This window comes from Numenius arquata, chromosome 4, assembly GCF_964106895.1.
Source record: "Numenius arquata chromosome 4, bNumArq3.hap1.1, whole genome shotgun sequence".
In the NCBI taxonomy this organism is placed as follows: domain Eukaryota; kingdom Metazoa; phylum Chordata; class Aves; order Charadriiformes; family Scolopacidae; genus Numenius; species Numenius arquata.
This window is the reverse complement of record NC_133579.1, coordinates 12,898,526-12,914,634: the sequence shown is the minus strand read 5'-3', so window position 1 is coordinate 12,914,634 and position 16,109 is coordinate 12,898,526.

Sequence of the window (16,109 nt, the reverse complement as noted above, 5' to 3'; positions counted from 1 at the left end):
AAAGCAAAGCCTTTCCTGAACAGGTTGCCCTCCCTTTGAGTGTTTAGCTCTGAATCCTCCCCAGATACCCTAGGCTATTTGTGATTGCTGGGCTGTGCCACTCTCATTCTTTCGTATCTCTGGACAAATACCTTAAAACCTGTATTCACCATTTCTACTTGTTTGTGCAACATTCTTCTGGTACTTTAGATCCCTAAGGAAACTCTTTCTTCAGTTCTGATGTTAGCAGTTTCTCATGACCACAGTTAAACTTGCCCTTCTGATTTGGAAATGTTTTAAGCTCGCTCGCTGGGCCAGGGCACTTTGAGTCCAGGTGGGTTCCAGCAGCTATCTCTGGCACCAGTCTCTCTGGCAAAACTCAGGGCACAAAGCAATACTGAAGTGGAGATCTCATTTGGAAAGAAATGTTGAGCTCAGAATCAGAGTCTAGAAAAATAAAAATTAAACAAAAGAATCACTATGTGGAGCTGCACATGCTGTGGTAAGTGCAAGCCAAGGTAATGTGTTTGAAAGCCAAAGCATTTGGAAGAACCAGCAGGAATCCCAGTGGCTTATGTGACTTCCCGAGAGCTTGTAACTGGCAGCAGAATGTGCACAGCATGGGCAAGCAGGAGGACTAGTTCAGGAGAATTAGGAATGAACGACTTTGCAGGAGACAACGAGTGCTTATAAGCAACTTGGGAGGTTTTTTAGTTCTACTTCTGAAACAGGTGCATAAACCAATGTGGTGCCAGCAACAGTGGTATTAGTGTCAAAAAAACCCCACAGTAACGTCAGCAGTTAGGTAAAGGCAGGACTTACAGTGACAATCTCATTCATGCTGACTGTTCATATGAACTAAACATCTTTGTCTGTCAATGTCCAGTGAGCTGGCTGGCTGTCCATTCCTACTGTGCAACAGAAAGGTGCCATGTGTTATATAGGGGGAGAATAGCCATTGTTTGATTAAATGAAATCACTTCAACTGTTACATGTGTTCTCATGCTAAGGGGAAGTAGTCATTGGAAGGACTAGGAGTGAACACATAATAGTGTGTAAAAACACTATCCTTCAAAAGAAGGGAAACGTCTTAAGAGGTCAGTGAACAGAAATCTGAAAGTGTTTGGTTCTTTGAGGGCCAGGATCCACGAAAAGTTCCTTGGCCCTAAGAGGTTAAAATAGGGGTGAATTTACTAACTGCTCTGGGAAATATGGAGAGACCAGAGAACTCATCACTTAGTATTCTAAAGGAATTAAATTGCTGTGTGAAAGAGAACTTTTTCATTATTTATGTGGAATTGAAATGTTTTCAGAAACAGCAGGTGATATTTTTCTTTACTTGGTAAATAGGATTCTGGCAGTTGGTCATGGAAAACCCGGGCAGAAGCTTATGATCGTTTGATTACTCTATTTGGTGACCCTAACTGGCTTTAGAAAAAAACAGAACCTTCAAAAGAACATGTTGAAGAAGCTAGGTTTCTGAAAAAAATCAGAGAAAAAGCAAGCTTTCTTTTGATGTCTGCTGTTGTCCTTTTAAAATGCATGCAGAAGAGGTGGAAGTTTAAATAAGAATGGGTTAAATGGCATTCATCATTCTGTGGCTATACTACATAGGTCTGAATTATTGTCTCAATCAGAGACACTGATTAAACAGCCAATTTGTTCACACCTTCAAGCTAAATCCAGCTCTCATAGATCAGGACCTTCTTGTTTGCATCCACCTAGGCAATCTAAACCGTCCACAGATAAGGTCAGTATGGCCTAAACTCTTAATCCTTTTCTCCTTGATGCCTAGGACATAATTCCTCACCATCTAACTTTGAGATTACTGTTTACATCTTCAAAATTCCTTTGATCAGACCTTCTGTAAGTTCTTTCCATTACTATGCCTGAAGGAGAGGCAAACAAGAGACTATGTGAGCTCTTAGTCCCTAAAACTTTATTTTCTTGTCCTTTCCTTTGATGTTTGGAACATCTTAATTGTAGAGACATTATGATCTGAAATGTATACAGTCATGTGCAAACAGCCCTATGTGTTGCTTGGGTGTATATTTCTTTTCCTGTGATTCCTGCCCTTGTGTGATGGGTTGGTGTACATGACAGCCAGTGGAGATTTTATATGTCAGCAAGATACCCAAGCGCAGAATGCGGCAAATCACCCTTCATTGTTCATCAACCATCTTGTACTTCATCTGTACAGTAACTGACAGCTGTGATGCTCTTACTGCAATCTAGCCTCACAAATCCCCCCAAACTAGCTAGACTTTATCTCCACAGAAGTTATTTAGGTGAAGAACACCATTCTCTTTTATGGCTTTTGTTTGTTTATGCTTTAATCCATACCTGCCTTTCATGTTATTAGCCTGGTAACGACCTTTTCTTGTATTTGCATCTGCTGTTTCTTCGACCTTTATTGCAGCTCAGAGATTGTTTTTCAATGTAGGCAGATGTGCTCTTCTGTGTGCTAATATATGGTCATCGACTAGTATTAGTAGTACATCTAAGCGAAACTTAGGTAAAGCAGACCTGTTGGAAATAGTAGAATTTGTCATGGCATGAGATAGCAATGAAGCTTTCATATTAGGTTGTTTTACTTTGTATCCATATTTGCAAACTTTCTGGTTGGATTTCATAAAAGTTTTATGAACCTTTTTACTAAAAAAAACCCAAATTGCAATACATTTCATTTTAAAGTAAGGTTTCTAAATTACGGAAATTTTACATAGCTTCTGAGCTTGCCTTCTAGTTATTGAAGACGCATGAAAACACATAGCTGCCTTAGTTCACCTTTTGTTCCTTCTTCAACTTCCTGTGAAGTCATGAATGTTGGTTTAGTCACTTCTTAGCCTTTCCATCTGTTATGATGTAGTAAGCACATTATGATTACAGTTTGAGCAAGAACATGTTTTTTTTGCTGAGTATCTAAGGACATAGACAGGACAAGGGTGGTAATACCTGTATTTACAGTAACTAGGTGAATTCCTAAGCATACAATCCCCTTTTCATTTTAAGCTGAAAAAGTAGAAACATAGCTGAAAGCAGAGAAATAAATAAATAAAAATACCCAATTATCTTCAACCATGAAGTATATGTATCAGGCATGGGATTTGTTGGAAGTGGTTACCCCTTTCCAAAATTTTTTATTGCATCATGGTAGCATCAAAATACCTTTTTGTTGCGTGTCAAATCATATCCTGTTTGTTCTCCTGTCTTCTCTCTGGGTGGAGAAATACATGCAGCGGAGCAAGAGTTTTCTGCTTGAAGCTTTTTATTTATAGTATATGCATGCTGCTGTACATTTATCTCAGAAAAAGACTAAAACCCATTTTCCTTAATTCCCCAAAATGCCGGGGAATGCCGATGCTCTCAAAAGCTTTATATTGACATCATGGACAAAGATTACAGTTCTCCAAAGAGAATTATATTGTCTTAGAAGGTGAAGTAATCGATTTCAGTCCTTATCTGGTGCTTTAGGAAACGTCAGTTTTCCTGAATCCCAGCATGGAGATCCCAACATAAAGAACTTGAGTTTGATATTATGTATTGGAAAATCAGTATACAGAACTTACTTTTGATAAGGTAGCTTAGTTGAGCTAAGTGTAGTTCTATTGTAGCTTTCTATATTTATTAAGGAATTTCCTTGGTACTCAAATGCTTCCAATATTTCCAGGTTTACTGCAATTCTGTAACTGAACTATGAGAGGATAAAGAGGTGAATAACAGATAAGATTCTTATAAATGGGAAAAAATCTCTTATTCGAGAGGGAGTAGAAGTCATTTTAAAAGTAATATGTGAAAACTGAACTCTAGCAAAAACTTCAAAGATACATTTGAACTAAGGACTGAATACCATTTGTCACTGATCTTTTAACTCAAGGAAATTTTACTGGGGCAGGGGGCTGGTATTTTGGGGGGAGGAGCAGGGTGGAGGAGCAGGGTTAATATTTGTTTTCAGTTTTGGATGCTGATTCTTCACCCATGGCCTGATTTTCATCAAAGCACTTGTATTGAGAAGGGAAGAGAGAGTTATTTGCAAGTTATTAGCATGTTATTAGTACTTGAGACTGTGCTATTACAACACTTCTTCTGGAAGCAGCCTTTAATTTTTGAAAAGGATGAAAAAATAGTTGCATATGAGGAAGATCACAAATAAGGGGCCTTTTAAGCAGTTTCCCTGGAACCTGGCCGTACCCATCACACAGTACAACCTTACCTTATGGTCAACTTCACTGAAGCCTGCAGAGAGGAATGGAACAAGAGGATGGCTATTTGCCTTTTATTCACTAAAAGGAGAATGTCCCTGAAGAATCTGGAGTTCACTTTTAGCTACCTCTGACCTAATGTACCATCTCTACCATATAAAACTTTCTGCCAGCCCCAGGTATGTGCATGTCTCTAAATGATTCTTCATCAGCTGTGCGCACATGCTGAACTTTTACTCTGCACAGCCTTTCTAAAAACTTTTGAAATCTTACATTCCGAGTGAATATAAAAATATATCTTGCCATTAGCAGTTTAAGATTTCAAACTGTGCCTGCCACAAGCACTTGTGTCTGACTTCTGAACACTATAATTTGAAAGTTTCAGTGAAACTTTTCCTATTTACAGAAACTCTAATACAAGTTGCACTTTCCCATTTAACACCTCAACAAAACAACAGAGAATTTATAACACAAATTGCTACTTTCCAAAGCTTCCATTTAATACTAATAATTTCATTCTAAAGCCTGGCCAACTTAGCTAAAGAGAAGCTATTTACTGCATACTGCTGTGATCACGGTGACAAGATCCCGTTGAGAGATGTGTTTGCACATTTTTCAAAGTCCCAGTTTGGTTCTGTTTCCACAACGCAATTTTTTTTCCAGTCCTCAATTCTTTCTAACAAAAGGAATGATTATTTAGTGTAGAAGTAATAAATTACACAGTAGAAAATAATGCTCAGCAGTAAGGTTAAAGAGTGCGTCTGACCGTGTACACCATCTCTGTACCACAAATTGGAGTTTTTATTGAATGGAATGATGTGATCTGGAGAGATAAGAGTTTACTTACATTTGCTGGAAATTTAGTAGAGGCTGTGTTTAAATGGATTTCATTTACAATTATATAAAAACTTAGATGAGTTACAGAGCTTCATAGTGTGTTTATGTGATCTTCGACTTTACCAGAGTTTTTTGGAGCTGTTCAGTTAATTTATCTACCAAGAGCTTCTTCCCCTGCCTTAAGTACAGCTGAGTCTTTCTTTAATTTGAAACATGGGCCAAAAGTACTCAACTGCATGTGTAGTAAGATCCATTTCTACAGTTCTTGTGCATATTATCCCAGAGCGAAGACACCCCTCACCTACCACAAGCTGTAGGTAAGGCAATCAGCAAAGACTTAATGGTCACATGGCTCAAAAAAACGAGGGTTGTTTTGGGAATCAGTGTTTTCTTGACTGCTTGAGGTACTTAGCTCTGCTGTATTTGAGAAATGTGCAGTTGGGTCAGCAATCTGGCATCTTCGCTATGGTGGGACACAGTGAGTAGTAATCCTACTTGGAAGTTTTTGATTTTTGAGTGAAATTAAAAGGGATTTTATGTTTTGTTTTGTTTTGGTTTTGTTTTGTTTTGAGTTGGTTTTTTTGATCATGGCATATAATTTTGCATCTGTCTTGCAAAAGGCCAAAAACATAAAATAAATACACTCCAATAATAGAGTGTAAAAGTTTTAGCTTGAGATAAGACACTAACAACACTGAATACCAGTTCCCAGATATATGTATGTGTACTCATATGATACATATTAAAGATAGGAACAAATGTATTTTGTATAGTTGGTAGTAAAGTGGCGTAAAGAACGACAATGAGCTTCTGCCACTTGTCCTTTCTGTAACATTTGCCTTTCTCTGAAGACTGTGTCCCCTTCCTCCTGTTTCCTCATGCTCTGTTGGTCCCATTGGTCCTGCTGGCACTTCATCTTCAGGGGGCTGAAGATCACATCAACCCATAGCAGTAGAAGGGACTGCAAAATGCGTCACTGGGTGAGAAACCCTCCAGAAAAAAAGGCAATTTTTTTTGTGCAAAAGGAAATCTTGACCTACTGAATTACTTAAATTCCAGCCATAGTGCTTTGAGGCTACACCACCCCTCTTTCTTGTGACTGTTGCCTAAGTCTGCTGAGATCCCAGAGCTGCCTGCTGGGGTCGGCAGTGATGATTCCTCATGGAAAAGGAGGGCAGAGCTGCAGCTATTGGGGTACCCTGGGCAGAGCAAACAGTTTGTCCTTGAAGGGCTCTTCAGCTGGACAGTCTGTAGATGTGAGCCATCTGCTCCCCAGTGGCTGTGCTCTGTCCTCAGCTGTGCAGTAAGGGAGAGCAGCAGGGAAATATCCTCAGGTACAAGGTAGGTGTAAGGACAATGGTAGGTAGCTAGGAAAGACAAAAATAGGCCTGGAGCTGTGTGATGAAGGGTGATGAGAAGGGGGTTTGGGTGTTTTAAAACCTATCGAGAAATGGGTTTCTAGCAAGTGACTTACATTTCAAAAACTGTAGCTGTAAGGTGAAGGACTGGACAGTTAAGTGGACACTTTCATTATGGAAGGCCTCATATTACTGAGAGGTACCCGTGCATAGATTTTTTTAATCCCTCATCTGTTTTGTAAGGAAAAGGTATAAGATAATGAGGAAAAAAATATCAAAAGTTACAAATAGGGATATTTATCTGATTCCTTTTGCCAGGTATTTCAAAGGTTTGATTGTATGCTGATCTTTTTTTTTATTTCAAGTCTGATCATTCTTTGACATTGGGTAAATTGTAAATATTTTTTTAAAAATAATAAGGAAAACACTTATCATTTTAGGAACCCATATTCTATTACACTGATAAAAGAATGTGTATATGAGTAGGCAAAATATACCAGAAGAAATAGTGGCCTATTTTATTTTATATGCTACTGTATATGTTTATGTTGCTATTTAATTGCCTAGATGGGAAGATAACAAATCCGTGTGTACATACAATGTTTCTGTTGTAATCATATGTAATTTACATTAGAATAAGCTAGTAGAGAGGCACACAGGAAGCCCTGAAAACACTTACACATCTTTCACTTTAAAAGTTTTAAATCAAGCAGAATATTTGTGGTTAATTAACAGCCTTAATAACAGGATCAGTCAATACCTTCAAAGAGATTCTAGAATTAATTTCTTTTTGAATCCACTGTGATCATTTGGCTTTTATTTTCTGAGTAGCCCATCCTTTGTAAACTGAATTATTATCATTAACAGATATCATCCCTTACAGAGAATAATTCACCTACAGTAACTGTATCATCTGAACTGACCAAAAGAGCTTGTTTCTGTCCTCTGATAGCAAAGGTACCTCAGAGAACAGAGACTGTCCAGGACTGCCCAGGTTAAAGGTAACCTTGGTGTAGAAGTCGGCTCTGGAATGAATGGAATATATCACGTATAAAAGAAAAATCCAAATGATGAGATGGTGAATGGGACTTCTCTAATCAACTTTTAAGACCACAGAATGTTTTGAGAAGTTTTCAGTTAATTTTCCCTGTCTTGTGCCCTGAAATATTATCTAATTTTCAAAATTAATTCTGAAGAGACTAGAAACTGTTTTATGGTTTCTCTAAATTTAACCTAAAGGGATTGTGAAAAAACACATATCGCCAACTATTCTCCAGGATCTGAAAGATACAAACATTCACTTCCTATTTACTTAATTTATAGTTTTAGCAAGACTTGTAGTCATAAATGGCTTTCCTGAGACAAAACAGGCTTCAAGTTGTATCAGGACTTTAGTTGGGTGGGGTTTTTTTTAGCTTGGACATTTTCTTCATAAGTATTTATGTGCTTATCTGACTTTGAGAGTCTGACTGTGCTAAAATAGTTTTAAGCAGAGTTCAAGATAGAGATATGCCCAGCTTGCTAACAGTGTGTTGGCTATGCTCTTGGGGTGACTATGTAGCTTTGTATATACTATGCTTTGGGCACGGAGAGGGGATGTGTGTGTATAGATGTAGATACAGATGCAGCTATTTGTGTATGTGTGTTTGTGTGTGTGTATAAAACCTGGGGCAGACATATGTCTTGATTCATTGTTTTGTCAATTACCATCACAAGTGCAAGGCTGCTGAAAGGTGGAAATAAGACATACGTTCGCACAAATACTATATTTAAAGACCAATAGCACCATTTCTGTGGAAAATGAGAATCAATATTTACACAATGACATGCCTGTCAAATAAAATTATAAATGGAGTATTTCTTTCACCAACTATAGGTGTAAGTTTAAAATTTAAATCATACCCTTAAGTCATAGGAAAAGAAAATTTATTTACATTTAGTCAGGACATTGAAAAGTTTTTAGAAGGGTGAGAAATGTCAGTACATATTTTTAAAGTTCATTATTATCCATTTGGTTAATTTATTCTGTTTAATTTAAATGTTGCATTTTCCTGCTACATCATCTGATTTCCAGGGTTTCTTCTTTGTGAAGGAGAATAAAAGTGTAGTAAGGGGTCTTCTAACTTTGCCAATGCTTGTTAATTGAAGACTTTCATGAAAATCTGCTAATAAAAAACCTGAAGATGCTGGAATAAAGTCGATGCTTTTCTTCTGATTGGCTGCATGTGTGTATTAGCCTTCTAGATATTCATATTGATTGTGCATGAGTGAAGTGTAGGATTGAATTTTTGTTGGCAGTGTATGTCTATCAGCTAACTGACAGCAGAGCTTTTTGTGGTTATTAATAAAACCGCTAGAGAATATTCTTCCAGGGAAGTTTATGTACATTGCACAATATTACTGTAATTCCAAAACATGGAACAAGGGACTTTTTCTGCTATAGGGGAAAAAATATGTAATGCTGAAGAGGTAAAGCATTTTACTTGTTCTGTACTTCTGGATTGCATCTGTGCTTAATAATCCGCTATTTGAATTAACTTATTATCAGCGGGGCATAATGACTCTACTGGCAAGGTTTATTTGGGGATCTTTCCAAACATCCTTTCCAGAGTGGTTTGACATCCTCTATTGAATTAACAGGTAAAAATAAAGAAACGGTAGGCCACTGTGAAAACCATTTCATTTTTGATCAATCTCATTTATTCAAAATAGTCACTGGACCAATACCGAAGAGTAGACATAGCTTCTGTCTCGTAGGGGCCTACATGATGTGGACACCCTGTAGAGCTGGGTATTTATGAAATGGAGAGGAGCAGCCAGGCAAAAGTGGTTAGGCCTACCCCATTTGCAGACTAATTGCATTCTTTGTGGGGTGCCTTGGGTTCTTTCCAGATGATTAAACCCACAGCTGGGTATTGTTGTAGAATCTTCTCTATCTTTTGAGGAGAAATAAAAATTAGATTCTCTTTTTTTTCCGAAAAATATATTTGCATCACTACTGTTACAGATATTCTCCGTATGCAGCACTGCTGATGCTGTAGTCTAACTGTAGACTCCATCATTCAGAAATTTCTTCACAGACAGGCAGTGATCTGCCACATTCAGTAGCTAAAGCCTAAGGTCTAGGCTTTGTGTATGTCCTAGTAATGAGCTCCTACTGTATTTTTTTAAGAATTTTTTTTTCAGTATACCATGAAAAATACATCAGGTAACAATCCCATTTAAAATATAGATACAGTATTTTGAAAACAGGGAACAAGCCTACATTCCATCCCATTTCTGACAGTGTCTGAGGCACCTTTTTGAATTGCCTTCTGATCTGTGCTGTGCTGACATGTAGTTTTCTCCTCTAGTCTCTGGATAACAGCACCTCTTTAGAGTGAAATACAGTCAGATGTCCTTTGCATGAAAACATAGTTTCATGGTGAAAAGGGAAAGATGGAAGGAGAGGAGTCTCTACCCCTATTGAGAAATTGAGAGCTGGTCAGGAGGTATGCCTGGGATCACCCATCGCCTCAAGCAGGACTCCCTGTGATACCTCAAGCAGGAGAGACTGTTGCCAGCCTATATACCCTTATAAAGAAGGTGAAGAATAGGATGAGTGATCAGAATCCATGTTTTTGTATGATGTTAAGTTGTCATGGTTTCAGCTGGGATGGGGCTGACTTTCGTGCTACCACCTGGTGTACTGCTATGTTTTGGATTTTAGATGAGAACAGTGTTGGTAATGCACTAATATTTTTAGTTGTTGCTGAGCTCCTCACACTGCCCTGCCAACAAGTAGGCTGGGAGTGCACAAAAGATTGGGAGGAGACATGGCTGGGACAGCTGACCCCAACTGACCAAGGGGATATTCTATACCATATGATGTCATGCTCAGCAATATAAAGCTGGGAGAAGAAGAAAGAAAGGGGGGACGTTCAGAGTGACGGTGTTTGTCTTCCCAAGTAACCATTACATGTGGCAGAGCCCTACTTTCCTGGCGATGGCTGAACACCTGCCTGCTGATGGGAAATCCTGAATGAGTTCCATGTTTTGCTTTGCTTCTGTGTGTGGCTTTTGCTTTACTGTATTAAATTGTCTTTATCTCAACCCTTGAGTTCCCTCACTTTTACTCTTTTGATTCTCTCCCCTGTCCCAACCAAGGGAAGTCTTTTTTGTTGACAACAGAGGGAGCAGAGCCTACTGTGATTACGTACCTGATCTGTGTATCTAAAATTAGAAATACTAAACCCAACCATTTTTGCCAAGAATTTACATTGAAAGTGCACACATAAATTAATTGATACATTTCTGTTTTCCTTCATAATCATAGTATCAGTATTTTATGCATGTTCCCTAAATTTATTGGGCTGTAGTTTAGTATTTTTGTTTTCCAAAGTTGTTTTACTTTCTTTAAATGTCCTTTTATGTCCAAGTAGGTCATGGTGATTGATTTTGCAGCTCTTCATTTTCAGCTTCCAGTTACAGACTTTTTTATTGCAAAATTACTCAAGATTATTTTGGGTTTGCCTTTTTATTAGTATGTTACATAGAATTTCTTGTACTGCATTTTTATATTACTTCACCTGATAGTCTGTTCTGGTTTATATTTAATACACATAAATATATTCCAATTTCAAATTAATACTTTAATAATTCATATTATGTTAATTATTTACTAATTTTTGGATCTTCCATAATAGCTTCCTATTATCTTTTTTTTCTTGATTATCAAGCTATTATAATTCTCCATAATTTTTATTGCTTTCACATTCTCTTATTAAAATTACTTTCTCTCTTCTTTTTCAAGATAGTAGTGAAACATATCTTCCATGCTTTGTTCTTTCTCATCTTTCTAAATTACTTGTGCCCCACAGTATTCAGATCTCATTTTATCTTTCTTTTTGGGATGCACTGTCATGATACTTAAAAACTGCCTTTAGTTTCACATACTCATGGTTTTTACCTTAAAAATTATTCGTGTCTCAAAAATGCCCATTGTCTTAATTTAATTACATCAGAAAATATTTTCCTATGCTTGCTGGTTTTTTTTATAATCCCTTATCACTCTTGTTACTGACACCTAATATATCTTTCTTTTACCATTTTTAAATGTCCACAGTAATTTTAAAGTCTTCCTACAAGCTCTCTGTAGCATAGACAAAACTAAGAATTAAGGCTCAGCTGCAATCCATTGTATGTACTCTAAAACTTCATTTTTTTCCACATAAACCAAGTTTAAATGCCCCTCACAAGCTTAACTTGAAATCTTCCAATTTTGGAATAAATATAATACTTTTTTCTACCAAGGAAATAGGTTACAGTTTGGAAATGGCAATACCTTTCTATAATAAAGTCTGCTTTTTATGAGTAAAAGAAAAAAGAACTTCTCACAATACAGAATAGATTTCGCAGCTGAGACACAAAAACTTGTCTGTGTAGGTAGTATTACCTGGACTTACAGAGTCTGCGCAGGTAGCTTTCATGTGAGAACTGCTGTCTGACCGGGTCTTGCAAGTAGTCCTACTTGCTGGATTCAAAAGGGTCATGGATATGAGCTTGGAGATTATGTACTCATCCTGGTTAAAATAGGACTACCTGAGCGCAGAACTTGAGCAAACACTTAGACACTGAAAGAACTGCTCAGACAGAAGATTGGGCATCTTCTACCTGCTTCTGCTAGCAGAGTTTGGAGTTTTCTGAAGGTATACTTTAGATATCTCATTATAAATTCAGATCTAAGTGTTTTCATGTTTTAGAGCCAAATGTTGGGGAGGAATAACCCCATGCACCAGTACAGTTGGGGGCTGACCTACTGGAGAGCAGCTCTGAGGAAAAAGACCTGGGAGTCCTGGTGGACAACAGGATGACAATGAGCCAGCAATATGCCCTTGTGGCCAAGAAGACCAATGGCATCCTGGGGTGCATCAGGAAGAGTGTGACCAGCAAGTCAAGGGAGGTTATCCTCCCCATCTACTCTGCCCTGGTGAGGCCTCATCTGGAGTGCTGTGTCCAGTTCTGGGCTCCCCGGTTCAAGAAAGACAGGGAACTGCTGGAGAGGGTACAACAGAGGACTACAAAGATGATTAGGGGAGTAAAACATCTCTCTTATAAGGAAAGGCTGAGAGACTTGGGTCTTTTTAGTCTTGAGAAGAGAAGACTGAGGGGGGATCTGATCAGTGCCTACAAATATTTTAAGGGTGGGTGTGAAGAAGATGCCACCAGTCTTCTTTTTTCAGTGGTGCCCAGCAACAGGACAAGAGGTAACAGACACAAACTTGAACATAGGAAGTTCCATCTAAACATGAGGAGGAACTTCTTTACTTTGAGGGTGGCAGAGCACTGGAACAGGATGCCCAGGGAGGTGCTGGAGTCTCCATCTCTGGAGACATTCAAAACCTGCCTGGACACGTTCCTGTGTGACCTGCTCTGGGAGATCTAGATGACCTCCAGAGGTCCCTTCCAACCCCACATCATTCGGTGACTGTGATTTTTTTGGTCCTTTTTAGTGGAATAAAACTAATCAGATAACTTAAGTGTAATACATGGGCGAGAGCATGTCTATGTGATCTTTTGCAAGAAGACCCAGTGTAACACTGGCAAGTTGATTGGCACAAGCCATCTTTAGACTGGGAAGTGTGCAGCTCTGCTCATCATGTTCTTCTGCAAAGCATAGCTACAGGTGCTCCTGTCTGGAGCTAGGCCACATCTGGCTGCCTCAGATTACAGATGTGCTGCTGTCCTTTCTGGACACTTTGCAAACAACAGACATACCCTAAAACACAATTTCCTTCCCGGAGACTTTATTTTATGCTCATCAAGAGCTGATGGTTTGTCCTGGTATTTCTCTTTACCTGTTTCTACAAAAACACACGTTTTTCATCTTCCTTACATATGGTTACTGAGAATAAAATGCAGGAAAGAACCTTATAGAGTGTATCGATGCAAGGAACATTTGCACCATCATGGTCCGTAGGTCTGCACTGAAACTGATCTGGCTGTAAATGTTAGAGCTGTCTCACCAAAGCCTAAAAGATATAGCTGAGAGCTGTGAAGAGTGAGAGAAATCAGAGGCAAAAGACGCACTTGGCACCTGCTGGACCAGGTAAACAATTCACAGTTATTTGTTCCACTATGGAACAATATTTATCCACAATTTACTTAGACATACTTGGCTCTTTAGAGATTAATGGAGCTTCACTGTCAGCACTTCAGTCCCTCTTCAAGACTATTTCTCATTCCATCTCCACTTTACAGGAAATAGATGGGCTGTTCATTTTATCCAGATTACAGCAACAAGAAGACAATAAGTGGCTTCTTTTTAGCATCCCTTGGAAATGCTGCTATTCCACTCCTCTCTCTTCATTCCTTTATGCTGGAAAGCAGCAGTATAGTCCAGCCATTTTCTTTGTAAGCAGTTTTCTTTGCTTTTGTCCTTTGAGAATTCACTTGATTTTGTTTCTGTGGTTGAACTTTGATGATTTCAGAAAACAAATGAAAAAGAAGGTGGTCTTTGTCTCGTCTAATGATGACATTGTGCAGTGCTCATGAGCAGCAAACTTCATTACCCAAACACCTGTTTTTGAAAGATGCATCTTTCCTGGCAGGTAAGAGCAGCAGTCCCCATTTCCTGGCATTGTAGCTTGCACTTCTTTAGTCTGCTCTTACAGGTGGTTTACTTCATTTGGGATCTCCTATTATGTAAAATTTGAAACTGCTCATAGGTTCCTCTCTTCCCCTTTTATATGCAAATAGGATCAAAGAAAGAAGCAGTAAAACATGCCTGGCCAAAGCAGTCCTTTCCTCTGGCACACTTGCATGTTTCTGGGCACAGATCACTGTGGATCTTTTTTGTATATTTTTGAATGTCTACCTACAAGATTCTTCAGCAAATCTATATAGATTCCTTTAACTGCCACAGTGAAAAAAAGAAAAGGTTTGTCTACTAAGTCAGAAGCAACTGCTGTACATGTAGTAGTAATAATAATAATAATAGTAATAATTCAGCCACAGAACTGAAATATCTGTAATATTCAGCCTGAGATTCCTCTTTATTGTCTTATATATGCTGTTTTCTTTTTCTCTTTTTAAATATATGGAAATTCCTAGTTATAAAGGTTGAACCAAAGCTTCCCATTGCATGGAGGCAACAGAAAATACCTGTATACCTTCAGTATACCCAAAGATATACAGAAAATGATCTAGCCTACTTTAGTTGGACTTACTATTCCATAATTATGGTCTATTAATTATATAGGAAGTGGAGACTGGAAGGATTTAGGTAGATTTGGTTGTATCCCCAAGGTTTTTTTTTCACTGAATTTTCACTGAATTTCACTGAATTTTTAGAGTTGGAAGGGACCATAAAGATTCATAGATTCATAGATTCATAGATTGGTCCAGGTCGGAAGGGACCTCCAAAGTCATCTAGTCCGACCTCCCCGCAGTCAGCAGGGACACCCCCAACTAGACCAGGTTGCCCGGGGCCTCGTCAAGCTTCACCTTGAATATCTCAAGGGAAGGGGCCTCAACCACCTCCCTGGGCAACCTGTTCCAGTGTTCCACCACCCTCATGGTAAAGAACTTTTTCCTAATATCCAATCTAAATCTCCCCTTCTCCAGCTTAAAACCATTGCCCCTCGTCCTGTCACTGCAGGCCTTTGTAAACAGACCCTCCCCAGCCTTCCTGTAGGCCCCCCTCAGGTACTGGAAGGACGCTATGAGGTCTCCCCGGAGCCTCCTTTTCTCCAAGCTGAACAACCCCAGCTCCCTCAGTCTGTCCTCATAGGAGAGGTGCTCCAGCCCCCTGATCATTTTGGTGGCCCTCCTCTGGACCCGCTCCATCAGGTCCATGTCCTTTCTATATTGAGGGCTCCAGACCTGCACACAGTACTCCAGGTGAGGTCTCACCAGAGCAGAGTAAAGTGGCAGAATCACCTCTCTGGATCTGCTGGCAACACTTCTTTTGATGCAGCCCAGGATGTGATTGGCCTTCTGGGCTGCGAGAACACATGTCCAGCTTCTCGTCCATCAGCACCCCCAAGTCCCTTTCCTCAGGGCTGCTTTCTAATACCTCATCCCCCAGTCTGTATTTATACTGAGGATTGTTTCTTCCCACGTGCAGAATCCTGCACTTGCTTTTGTTGAACCTCATGAGGTTCATCTAGTCCAACTCCCCTGCCGAAGCAGGATTGCCCAGAGCATGTCAGAGCAAGGTTTTTATGGTCAGAAAGGTAGTGGGATTCAGACCTATCTGTATTAAGCTCCCTGTCATTCTTCCTAAGAGTCAATGACAGAATTGCTCTGAAACAACCAGGAGTCATTTTAATGGGGGAGCTATATTGAGTAAAGCGGATTAATACTAAAATGCCTGCAATTCAGTTTTCTTTCAAAATCATGTTTTCCCTGAGGATATTTTCAACTTTAAGGTCAATAAAATCATAAGCTTAGATTTGACAGCTTGAAAATTAAACAGAAGATAAGATGATTCCTTGTAGAGTCATCTGTTTTTTCAACTAACAAAACACACCAGTTTGCCTGTAGGTTGCAATCTAGATCTAGAAACTTGGAATTTGCTGTTTCTTTTAACTGCAGCATTTTGTTCTTTAAGTCCTTGGTATGAATTTGCCTCATCCCCTGACGGTGTGCTTACCATTTGGTCTGCCTTGCCTGCAAAAATCCTGTTCACCATCCAACTTCTGAACATGGAATCTCAGATCCAGGCAGGTGCTCAAAAGGGTGACCATGAAAC